The following is an 11255-nucleotide window of genomic DNA, read 5'->3' as shown; positions in this document are numbered from 1 at the left end:
CTGGTAAAGCTAATGTTGTTGCTGATGCTCTCAGTCGGAAAGTCAATCTTAAAAGGAAGAAGCCAAGAGCGTTGAGAATAGAAGTTGTCTCGACTATTTTGGAAAGTATAAAGAAAGCTCAAAGCGAAGCTTCTGAGAAGAATGACCGAAAGGAGGAACGTTTGGGCAAAACGTTGGTGTTCGGTGTAAACAGTCATGGACTGAAGGTGTTCCAAGATCGGATTTGGATACCTAAGACAGGAGGAGTCAGAGATCTTCTGATGGAAGAAGCTCACAAAACCATGTACTCGATTCATCCCGGTAGCACTAAAATGTATAGGGACCTAAAACCCTACTACTGGTGGCCGACGATGAGGCTTGATGTTGCAAAGTATGTGGCTGAGTGTGTGACTTGTGCGAGAGTAAAGACACAACATCAGAAACCGTACGGGAGTTTAGAACCATTGCCTGTGCCTATGGGTAAGTGGGAAGACATTGATATGGATTTTGTCACTAAACTCCCCAGAACAAAGAATGGTCACGACATGATTTGGGTGGTCGTTGATCGATTCACTAAGAGTGCGCATTTCATAGCAGCCAAAGAGAAATGGTCTATGGAGAAGCTTGCAAATTCTTACGTGAAGGAAATTGTGAGGCTTCACGGTGTTCCGCTAATGATTGTGTCGGATCGTGATAGTCGTTTCACCTCAAGGTTTTGGAAAATTCTACAAGAGGAATTGGGTACCAAGTTGTGTTTAAGTACAGCTTACCATCTGTAGACTGATGACCAGAGTGAAAGAACAATACAAACACTTGAAGATATGTTGAGAGCATGTACCCTGGAATTCCTAGGTAACTGGGATGAACACTTACCTTTAGTAGAATTTTCCTACAATAATAGTTTCCACTCGAGCATTAAGATGGCACCTTATCAAGCTTTGTATGGACAGAAGTGTCCTACGCCATCTTCTTGGCTTGAGGCTAGGGAAAAGCAGTTTATGGGACCGGAGATGGTTCATCAAACTGCTGAAAAGTTGAAAATAATTAGGGAAAGAATGTTAGCAGCTTAGGATCGTCAAAAGAGCTATGCTGACAAAAAGCAAAGACCGATGACTTTTGAAATTGGAGATTCGGTTTAGCTTAAAGTCTCGCCGTGGAAGGGACTTATAAGATTTGGTAAAAGGGGAAAGTTGAGTCCAAGGTTTATTGGACCGTATAAAGTTCTTCAGAGGATTAGGAACCAATCTTACAAGCTTGAACTACCAGAGGAACTGAATGGAATTCACAACACTTTTCATGTGTGTTATTTGAGGAAGTTCACGGGAGAAGTTCCCGAGATAATTCCAATTTATGAATTGAGAATTGATGAAAACAAGAGGTTAATTGAAGAACCAGAGGCAATTGTTGACCGAAAGACTAAGAAGCTTCGACGCAAGATGGTCGAATCAGTGCTTTTTCGTTGGAAACATTCGAATGGGCCAAATCTCACCTGGGAAACGGAGAGTGACATGTTGAGTCGCTATCCGCATTTGTTTGTTGATGTGTGATTCCGGGGACGGAATCATCCTAATGGGGAGAGAATTGTAACGCCCGCGTTTCCAGGCTAGGCATTTTCGTTGATGTAATAGTCTAGGTTAACCTTTGTAACCCGTTTTGAAATAATAGAAGTATATTATTTGAGTATTATGTGTTTGGTGCTTAATTTCTTAATTATGTGATTTGATTAATTAAGAATAAAATGAGCGTCAAAATTTAAGTTTAAAATAAACTTGATATCTTTGGATAATGTTGTAGTAGTTGAAACAAGGTTTCCGAATATATAAAGAACGCCCAAATCTGACTTCGTATGAGGAAGTTATGATTTTCTGAAGTTTCGACTTAGCGGTATGCAGCCCGAAATACTCGCTTTGAGATCGAGCGGTTTTTAGTCGAATCAATCTAAACGAGAATCGAAGATCTCGTTGTTGGTATCGAAGCGATGAAAAGTTAGGCGAGAACGGACGTCAAACGAAGAAGTTATGAATTTATAACAAAGTTTTTCTATCCCGGCCTACTAAAAATAATTAATAAAAAATAAACTCAAAATTGGCCGACGGAGTCTAAACGAAAATTGTAGAGCGTAGTCTCACCTATGCGTGGATATAAAGAACGTCGAAAACGGAGTTCGTATGAAGATGATATGAATTTCCGAAGTTTATTAAATAATTTGTATTTAAATTTAATCTTTAATTCGGATGTATATCCGAAGGAGTCACCGATCTGATCCGAAGTACGCCCAGCGTACCACGAAGCATGATGCACCTCGCACTCGAGTTCTTCGGATGACGCATGCAGTGACGCATTCGGAGGCCTACGCCCCGCGTAAGGCAATACGCCTAGCGTACTACGAGGCCTCAGCCTCCTATAAATAGGATGCGAGGGTTCCGGGTATTTTTGCTCATTTCTTCTCCTTTTTGTGCCGAAGCTTTGCGCGTAAACCCCCGAAGCCATCCCGACACCCCGGATCTCATATCCAAATTAAGAAGGAAGTTTCACGCTCCCGGGATCCCGAGAAGTGCGATTCCCGAGCCGAAGCTCTGCCCGCGAGAAGTTCGATTTTTGTAGAGATCTTCCAGATCTACTGAGGATTACTACTTCTGCAAGCCGTAGTGCTGTCCGATCATCTCTGATCAAGTGAGTGTGTAGTTACTTTCTTCTAACGCATAATTATGAAGTATTTTATACGAAATACGTGTTATGTGTATAATATTGTGGTTATGTGTGTGAATGTGTATTCACTTTCTTCTATCTCATAGATATGATTTATTCTCTATGAAATACGTGTTATGTGTGTGTGCCTCATCTGTTATGTGGAATATGTATTGATTAAAGCATGCTATACAGGTTTTTAAACTATGTATAAAAATGTATATTTTTATCTACTAATATGTTGGGTAGAACATGGGTGGATAGTTGGTGTGTAATAAACAGATCAGAGGCCTCGTTGTTGTTTTGATTCAGTCATCTAGCAGAGTTTAGATCACGACCACAAACTATTCTAGACAGTCATGTGGAACACTAGCAGGTTCACCACCTGTAGGTGTTAATGAACTTGGGTGTTCATTCGCTGTACTCCATCCCCCTCATGGTTGCCTTATTTGACTTATATTGTTGAGGAACCGCCGAAGCATGTGTTGTCGACCCGATGAAATATTCTTAGACTAGGTCCCTTATGTCAGCTGTCTTAGGTATGTAAAGTGAGAATAACGGAAATGGGTAATTGGGTTATTGTCGGTTGGTGGAATTAAGTATGATTATTTATTGTGGGTTGAAAACCCTATATGCTCACCAGGCTCCCAAGCCTGACCCACTCAGTTTTATTTGTATTACAGGAAGTGGCGCAAGGGCATAAGATGGATGAACCATCAAGTTGTTTTGTTTACAAGTCTGTATATGTATATATTTATTGAATGACTTGTAATGTTATCGTTTATGCTTTATGGTCTGTATCGGAACATGACATCCCGAGTTTTGATTATATAATGAAAATACATTTCTTTTATGAAATGCTTTGGTAAACATTGTTTTATCACGTTTTGTTTTTGGGAACAAATTCCGCAACTCTTTCAAATCAAAAGGATTTACTCTGAAATTATTTTAAAAGCATAAATGAAAAATCCGTCTTTTCTGGCCGAGATTTTGGGGATGTCACAACTTCGTATCAAGGTATAGCTAGTATCAGGAAGTGTAGCCTATTAGGGGCATAGTATAGAGTGAACTTGAACTTTTGTGTAATAGTTTCAAGAATTAATATAAACCCTGGTTTTGTTATCTGATGTGTTGAATGACACCTATCGAAGGATATCGTAAGAGTGGTATCTTGCCTTCAGAATATGTCTGATAAAATAACGGAACGTTAAGAGGAGTACGATACGTCTGAAGTACACCTGTGATTGGCAAGATGATGGAACGATTGGTGTAATTCTTGAAGTTATCCCGTCATCTCGAATTTCCATCACCAACCGAGTTAAAGTAGAATTAATGATTGAAGATACGCATGGAAGAAGTCCTAGTAGAGTCTAGGAGAATTTTTATGATTAATTGGACACATTAGTATGTGTTAAATTGCTTTATGATTTTAGGACTTGGGGAATGCGAGACAATACTTGGGACGAGTATGAGTACGTGTGAATAGTAGTAGACATCTATACTACTGGAAGCACATGACTCACACTTGGATCAGGGAAAGTCGCAAGGTTACCAAGAAACTATTAATTGATTCCGTTTTATTCATGTATGTCATTACCATTGTTTCGGTAATGACTAGTAAGAGGGTTGTTATTCTGACCCTAGCGGTCATGACAAATTGAGTCCGACTGCAATGAGTTTGTTACGTGATTCTAAGAACCGAGTTTGATGTAGCATCTGACTTAAGTCAGAAGATTGAAATCAATGCGATCGATAGCATCGCACTCGTTGTTAAAGAAGTTAGTAGCTAGAAATGCCACATGCTAAAATGTGATTATATCACATTAGAATATGAAGGAAGGTATAATCCATTCTGTAATTTGACTCTAAGAGACTTGATTCTAAGCGTTGCATCATATGATGAGAGGTCATTAGAACATGACCCATCGGTCTGTTACAATAGATAAAGGAAAGTACTTATCCTAAGAAGAAGAAGGAGTCACAATAAGGATTTATTTTGTAACTCGAAGGTTACAATTGAAAGTACAACATAATACGAAGAGCAGATGTAGGATTGAGCACTACCTGCTATCGAGAAGTCCAAGAGTTAGATACTCTTTCGAGGAAATATAGAACTTACAGTTATTACTTAGGATGGAGAGATAACGTATGGAGTCAGTATACGAATCATGTTTCGTTGATGATTCTGGGACGTAATCATCCTAAGGGGGAGATAACTGTAACGCCCGTAGATCCGGGCTAGTCAATTTAGAGACGATAAGCATCAAAAAATGACTTTTTGATGGAAGATTATTTAGAAGGATTAATCCTAACTAAGTTTTATTATATGTTACAAGGATTTCATACATATAAAGAGCGCCGAAATCCGAGTTATAACGAAGAAGTTATGACCTGTCGAAGTTTCGCGAAAGAACCGGCACGACACAGCGCGATGTAAATAATGAATTTACATTAAAGCAATATTTGGCCTTAGTGATCTAAATAAAAGTCGTAGAATACGTTAAACCGAGAGCGTGCATAAAAAGAACGTCTAAATCTGACTTCGGATGAGGAAGTTATGATTTTTCGAAGTTTCAGCATTAGCAGTATGCAGCCCGAAACTCGAGATTGAGGTCGAGTGATATTTAGCCAAAACTTTCTAAATGATAATTGAAGATCTCATCAATAGTATTCCAACGATAAAAAGACAGACGAAAACGGAGTTCAGATGAAGGAGTTATGAATTTCGAACGGAGTTTTCCTGTCCCGGCCTACTAAAAATAATATACAAGTAATATATTTATAATATATTAAAAATAAAGTCAAAATTAGCCAATGGAATCTAAATGAGAGTTGTAGAGCATAATCTCACCTTCGCGTCGATATAAAGAACGTCGAAAACGGAGTTCGTATGCGAAAGTTATGAATTTCTGAAGTTCGGGGCGTGAACCCAAAGCTGTGTCAGAGACCACGACGTGGCAAGCAGTGCCATGACGTGGCAAGTCTTCTGACACCTCCGGGAGTCCCCCATACGCAACTTGCGATGACGTATGCAGTGACGACCAAGCCCACGATGTGGAAAAAGGGTGCCACGACGTGGCAAGGGCCAAATTTGCCCTATAAATAGATTTGAAGGGCCAGCCGTTTAGGGTTGCTATTTTCTCTCCTCACTCTCTCGTTTTACTTCGATTTGCGTGCAAGAATATCCTGAAGCCTGAAGATCCCGAGAAGAAAAGAGTTTCCGAGCCGAAGCTCTGCCCGCGAGGAGCCCGGTTTTTGTGAAGATCTTCCAGATCTACCGAAGAATACTACTTCTACAAACCGTAGTGCTGTCTAATCATCTTCTGATCAAGTGAGTGTATAGTCCCTTTCATAAACACGATTTTAATACAAGTATTGTTTGAATGTACTAAGTATATGTGTTATGTGAGTGTGTAGTTACTTTCTTCTAACACATAATTATGAAGTATTTTATACGAAATACGTGTTATGTGTATATTTTGTTGTTATATGTGTGAATGTATATTCACTTTCTTCTATCTCATGGATATGATTTATTCTCTATGAAATACGTGGTATGTGCATGTGTCTCATCTTTTATCTGGAATGTGTTTTGAATGAACATACTATACAGGTTTTAAACTATGTACAAAAATGTATATTTTATCTAATAAAATGTTGGGTAGAACATGGGTAGATAGTTGTCTTGTGATAAAAGGATGAGAGGCCTCAATGTCATTGTAATCCAATCATCAGGCAAAATTTAGATGACGACCACGGACTTTTCTGGACAGTCCAGTGGAACGCTAGCAGGCTCATAACCTGTAGGTGTTAATGAACTTGGGTGTTCATTCGTTGTATTCCATCCCCCTCATGGATGCCTTATTTGACTTATATTGCTGAGGAACCCCCGAAGCATGTGTTGTCGCCCCGATGAAATATTTTTAGACTATGTCCCTTGTGTTAGTTATCCTAGGGATGTAAAGTGAGAATAACGGGAATGGGTAATTGGGTTATTATTGGTTGATGAAATTAAATTAATTATTTATTATGGGTTGAAAACCCTATATGCTCACCAAGCTCCCAAGCCTGACCCACTCAGTTTTCTTTGCATTACAGGTAATGGCACAAGAGTATAAGTTGGTGGACTTGACGAGAGATTTTGAATTATAGATCAGTAGTTATAAATAACTGTTGTAAGGTCTATTTTGTTCTGTTTATGCTTTTGGTCTGTATTGAACATGACATCCCGAGGTTTTATTATTAAATGAAAATACATTCTCTTTGAGAAATGTTTTGATAAGTTATTATCATATCTTGTTTTGGGAACAAATTCCGCAACCGTTTTCTTTAAACGGTCACTCTGATTTTATAAAATAAAGCATAAACAAACTGGTCTTTTCTGGCCGAGAAATTGGGGATGTCATAGATCTGATGGCTGGGTGTTAGTTCTTCAAGAATTAAGAGCTTAAAATTGAGTTTGGTAACTGGTTGAGTATGCCCTGCGTAAATCTGGGTACACAACGTGTAGCTGTTTGCATTCACGATTTTATGTAAAGCTTCTAAACATGGCGTAGAGGTAAGGGTACGCATAGCGTAACCCCAAAAGGCAATTTTGGTCATTTTTGAACTTAAGGGCATGTTTATTTGGGTCTAGTATTGGATAGTTAAAATGGTATTTTACCCTAGAAAGAAAAAAGTTGATTTGGATCCTCGATTATGGATGTTTACCTTAATGGCTAGTTAAGGATATTCTTGGATATGTTTCATGTAAGGAACCATCGTATCGGCAAATCGAGTTTGTGATTTGTTTATTATTAGATTAAGGTGAGTCTTCTCACTGTACTTATGGGTCGAAGGGACCAATGTCGACCTAATGGATTGGTTTATGTAGGATGCTATGTGACTCTTGCATGTTTGTATGAATGGGTTGATATAAACTCCAGGGCTAGGCCCATAACTTTATGTTTGGGTTCAAATAAACCCCAGTGCCATGCCCCAGGGTTGGGACCATGATTGTATGTCTGGATTGAAAGAAACCTAAGAATGGGCCCACTGATTTGTATGATATGTGGTACTTTGGGGAACTCACTAAGCTTTGTGCTTACAGTTTATGTTTATGGTTTCAGGTACTTTCGATATGAAAGGGAATGGCCCAATGCGATGGCACATCATCCCCTTAATGTTTCCGCACTTATGATTCCTTGTACTCTGATGATTTTGATATTTTATATTGTGGTTGACTTTGAGACATCGGATGTATGGAATTAATACTTTTTAAAACGACAAATTTTATCACTGTTTTTTGGGATGTTATAGTTTGATGTTCATGCACCATATGCATTTATGGGTTCCCGACTTCAAACTAAATGAGTGATTTGTGGGTAAGCCTGGTAATGGTGTAGCGTTGACGAAGTTAAGTATCGGCGATGGAAGGAAGTGTTGGCGACAGAGTGGAGGCGAGAGTTTAAGAGTGTAGTTGGGAGTAATCCTACAAATGGTGATCAATGGGGTCATTAGGGTTCTAACTCCACTTGAAAATGTATTAGGGTCAATATGATTTTTTTTTAACAGATGGTTAGTAGGTAAAGGTTAGATTCACCGAGTTAGTTAAATCTCCTATGCCCATGTTTGAAGTCGGGACCTCCGATCTAAGAGGCTTCCATCTATAACAAGTGGGCTAATCCCACATTAGCTATATGATTTTTTTTGGTAATAATGAAATGATTTTAAATAGATACAATTGATTAAAAAAAATTATAAATATTTTAAATAATTGTTGTAGTAAATATGATATTTTAGAAGTTTGTTGAAACCATATATAATCCGTCACTTGCTACCATTCTATTTTGTAAGGAGATGTATTGTATCTGAAAAGTACTTCTAATAAGGTACAACGAATAAGTATTTTACCGCTTAAAGTGCAACTTTAATCTCCAATTTTATACAATCCGTCACTTACAACCTTTTATTTTGTAAAATGATATTTTTATCCTTTACTTTTTAAAATATCATGTTGACCCTTCTATTTTCAACTATGTAAAATATCACTTTTACCATTCATTTTTTTTTAACTTTTGTGTTCATCCTCTACTTTCCTAATACACAACAGAAAAAGGTAAAAACTCACTGCAACGTGCGAGATCGATGGAGAGTAGTAGCTAATAGTTAAGTTGTGAATGCTTAATATATCTTAATATATAAGTATGTTAATGCATAAAGTGCAACTTTAATTCGACAACGTTGTATAATTCGTCTCGTTTTTACCCATTTATTTTCTAAACTTTATCTCTTGTGTCTGATCTGTATATATAATATGATTTTCCATCTTCAACTTTCTTAATACGCAACAAAAACACATAAAAATCATCGACAACGCGGGGGTCAATTAATGGTATTTTAATAAATCAAATATAATATTTGATTGTTTACATAGGAAATGAAATTCTCGTCGCTATCTATCCGGGAATTCATCCAAAAATCCGTCTCTAATAAGGAGGGGCATCTTTTGTCTCCATGTGTGAAACTTTGTATGGAGGTAGTGATTAGCCTCAAATCTCAAATCAAAAGACACTTCCAAGCAATGGAATGTCTTCTATCCTGTGTAGTGGTATAATAAACCAAACTCTACAAATCTGCCACTTGCAAAATGGAACATGAGAAAACTTACACTTTGTCTGTTACATGGGAGCAGTAGTCATTCCAAGAAATCTCTGCTCATTTGGACGTTCCTCTTTAGCTTCTTCTCCTACTTTTGCTGCCCCTTTTCCCCCTGTATATATATCCATTTCATCTTCATAACCTACGCAGTGTGTGTGTGTGGAGTCAAGAGTCACCCCTTACAAAAAAAACCATGGCCAAACAAATAAAACAGCAACAGTTCCAATGCTGTTATCAGAACTGGGTGGCTCAACAACAGCTCGATCTGGACGAATTACTCCAAACACTCACCAACTACCCAACCGACGTCGACTACCTCCAACTCATAACCAAAAAAATGCTCACCCACTTCGAGAACTACAACAACTCTCGAGCGCAACTAGCCAAACATGATGGGCCATCCTTTTTGGCTCCAAGCTGAGGGAGCACTTTTGTGAACTCGTTTCTTTGGATCGGTGGTTGCAGACCTACTTTGATGATCCGGCTCGTGTATGCGCTATGTGGGTCCCACGTAAATACACACTTGAAGGAGTTTCTTGAAGGAGTTCGACATGGAAACATCGGAGAAATATCAAGCTTGCAGCTCAAAAGAATAGATGAACTTCATGCCAAAACGGTTAAAGAGGAAGATAAGCTGTCGTCATATATGGCAACCTTACAGGCATACTGTAGAATTCAATAAAACATATGTGGGAACAAACCTACAAATCTTTTTATAAATGTTACAGATTGCAGGTAGTGAATTTCACATGTGTTGTATCAGGAAAGGATAGCGGACGAGCCATTGATGTTGCTGGCAAGTGGGTGTAGGGGGGTTGGGGAGTCAAGCGAGGGTGGGGTGGTGGACATAGCGATGGACACACATGCCCTTGATATGTATAATGTTTTGATGGAAGCAGATAAGCTGAGGATGAGTACACTGAAGGGTATTTTAGAGATTTTTACACCATTGCAGGCGGTGGAGTTTCTGGTGGCGGCGAAGAAACTACACCTTTCTTTACACGAGTGGAGCTCGACAAGGGATACAAGAATGGGGATTACTCACCTACTTGGTAGTAATAATCCATCATCCTCCGGTGACCCACCGCCTTTACCACCACCACTGGAGCCGTGAATGGCAACTAATTATCGTTTGTCGTTTGTTTCTTTGTGTTCTTTTGGCGCCTACGATGGCGCACTTTTCCCACAGCCATGTGATGTTGGTAAGAGAAGTTGGTTTGAATAATCAATTGTGTGTGTATGTGTTAAACGTTAGTTAGTTTTCATTTTTTTTGTTTAATTTCCTTAACAGTAGCGGCTGTGTAATAAATATCAAGTTTCTTTGATATTTCGATTTCTTTGTTTTCCAACGTGTTGTTATGGCTACTTATGGTCTATCCAATATGAGTACGGAGGTTGATATTTTGAAGCCAAATAGATATAAAATTTAATAGTTAACCAAAAAAAATAAAGGGGCCACAGCCCCTTCTAACCCTAAGTTAAATATTGTTATTGCTTTTTAATCATGTGACTTTATGGACTGCAATGTCTTTCTCATACCAAAGCTCTATAACCTTGAATTCGGTTGAGGTCTCGATTTTAGAACATGCCCTAATGTTATTAGGCTTAATGGTGTTCTAACTAGTTTACTGTCGGTATGTTTATGCGGTAAACACCGCTCCTCAACCAAATTTTTTGCCATCGGTAATTTTCAACGCAATTCTGCCAATGCCCCTCTCCTCATTTACCATTCAAATATCACCATCGTCTCTCCTTTTTATTCTACTCTCTTTTGTCAGCATCATACTCTAACCTCTATTGAAAGTGGTAAAAATAGCAAAAATGTCATCATAAACTTATGTGGAATGTGGTGCCGTCAGCACCACACCGTTCAGCCTTAGTTATATAATTATAAAATATCTTGATTTCACCAATTATTAATTTCTTCGTTTTATGTTTTATAATTCAAT

General features: G+C 38.4%; 1 pseudogene across 1 annotated transcript; it reads left to right on the top strand.

Moving 5' to 3' along the window:
• Positions 1–9201: 9201 nt before the first annotated feature.
• Positions 9202–10720, top strand: LOC145076700 (protein DOG1-like 3; annotated as a pseudogene). The gene is made up of 2 exons (XR_013692761.1): positions 9202–9967; positions 10070–10720. The product of XR_013692761.1 is annotated as a protein DOG1-like 3 (transcript).
• The last annotated feature ends 535 nt before the right edge of the window (positions 10721–11255 follow it).

The sequence above is a fragment of the Lactuca serriola genome, chromosome 9 (genome assembly GCF_051521515.1).
Source record: "Lactuca serriola cultivar US96UC23 chromosome 9, Lser_US96UC23_V15, whole genome shotgun sequence".
NCBI classification, from domain to species: domain Eukaryota; kingdom Viridiplantae; phylum Streptophyta; class Magnoliopsida; order Asterales; family Asteraceae; genus Lactuca; species Lactuca serriola.
The sequence above is the reverse complement of the archived record's forward strand: the minus strand, read 5'-3'. Positions and strand labels throughout refer to the sequence as shown.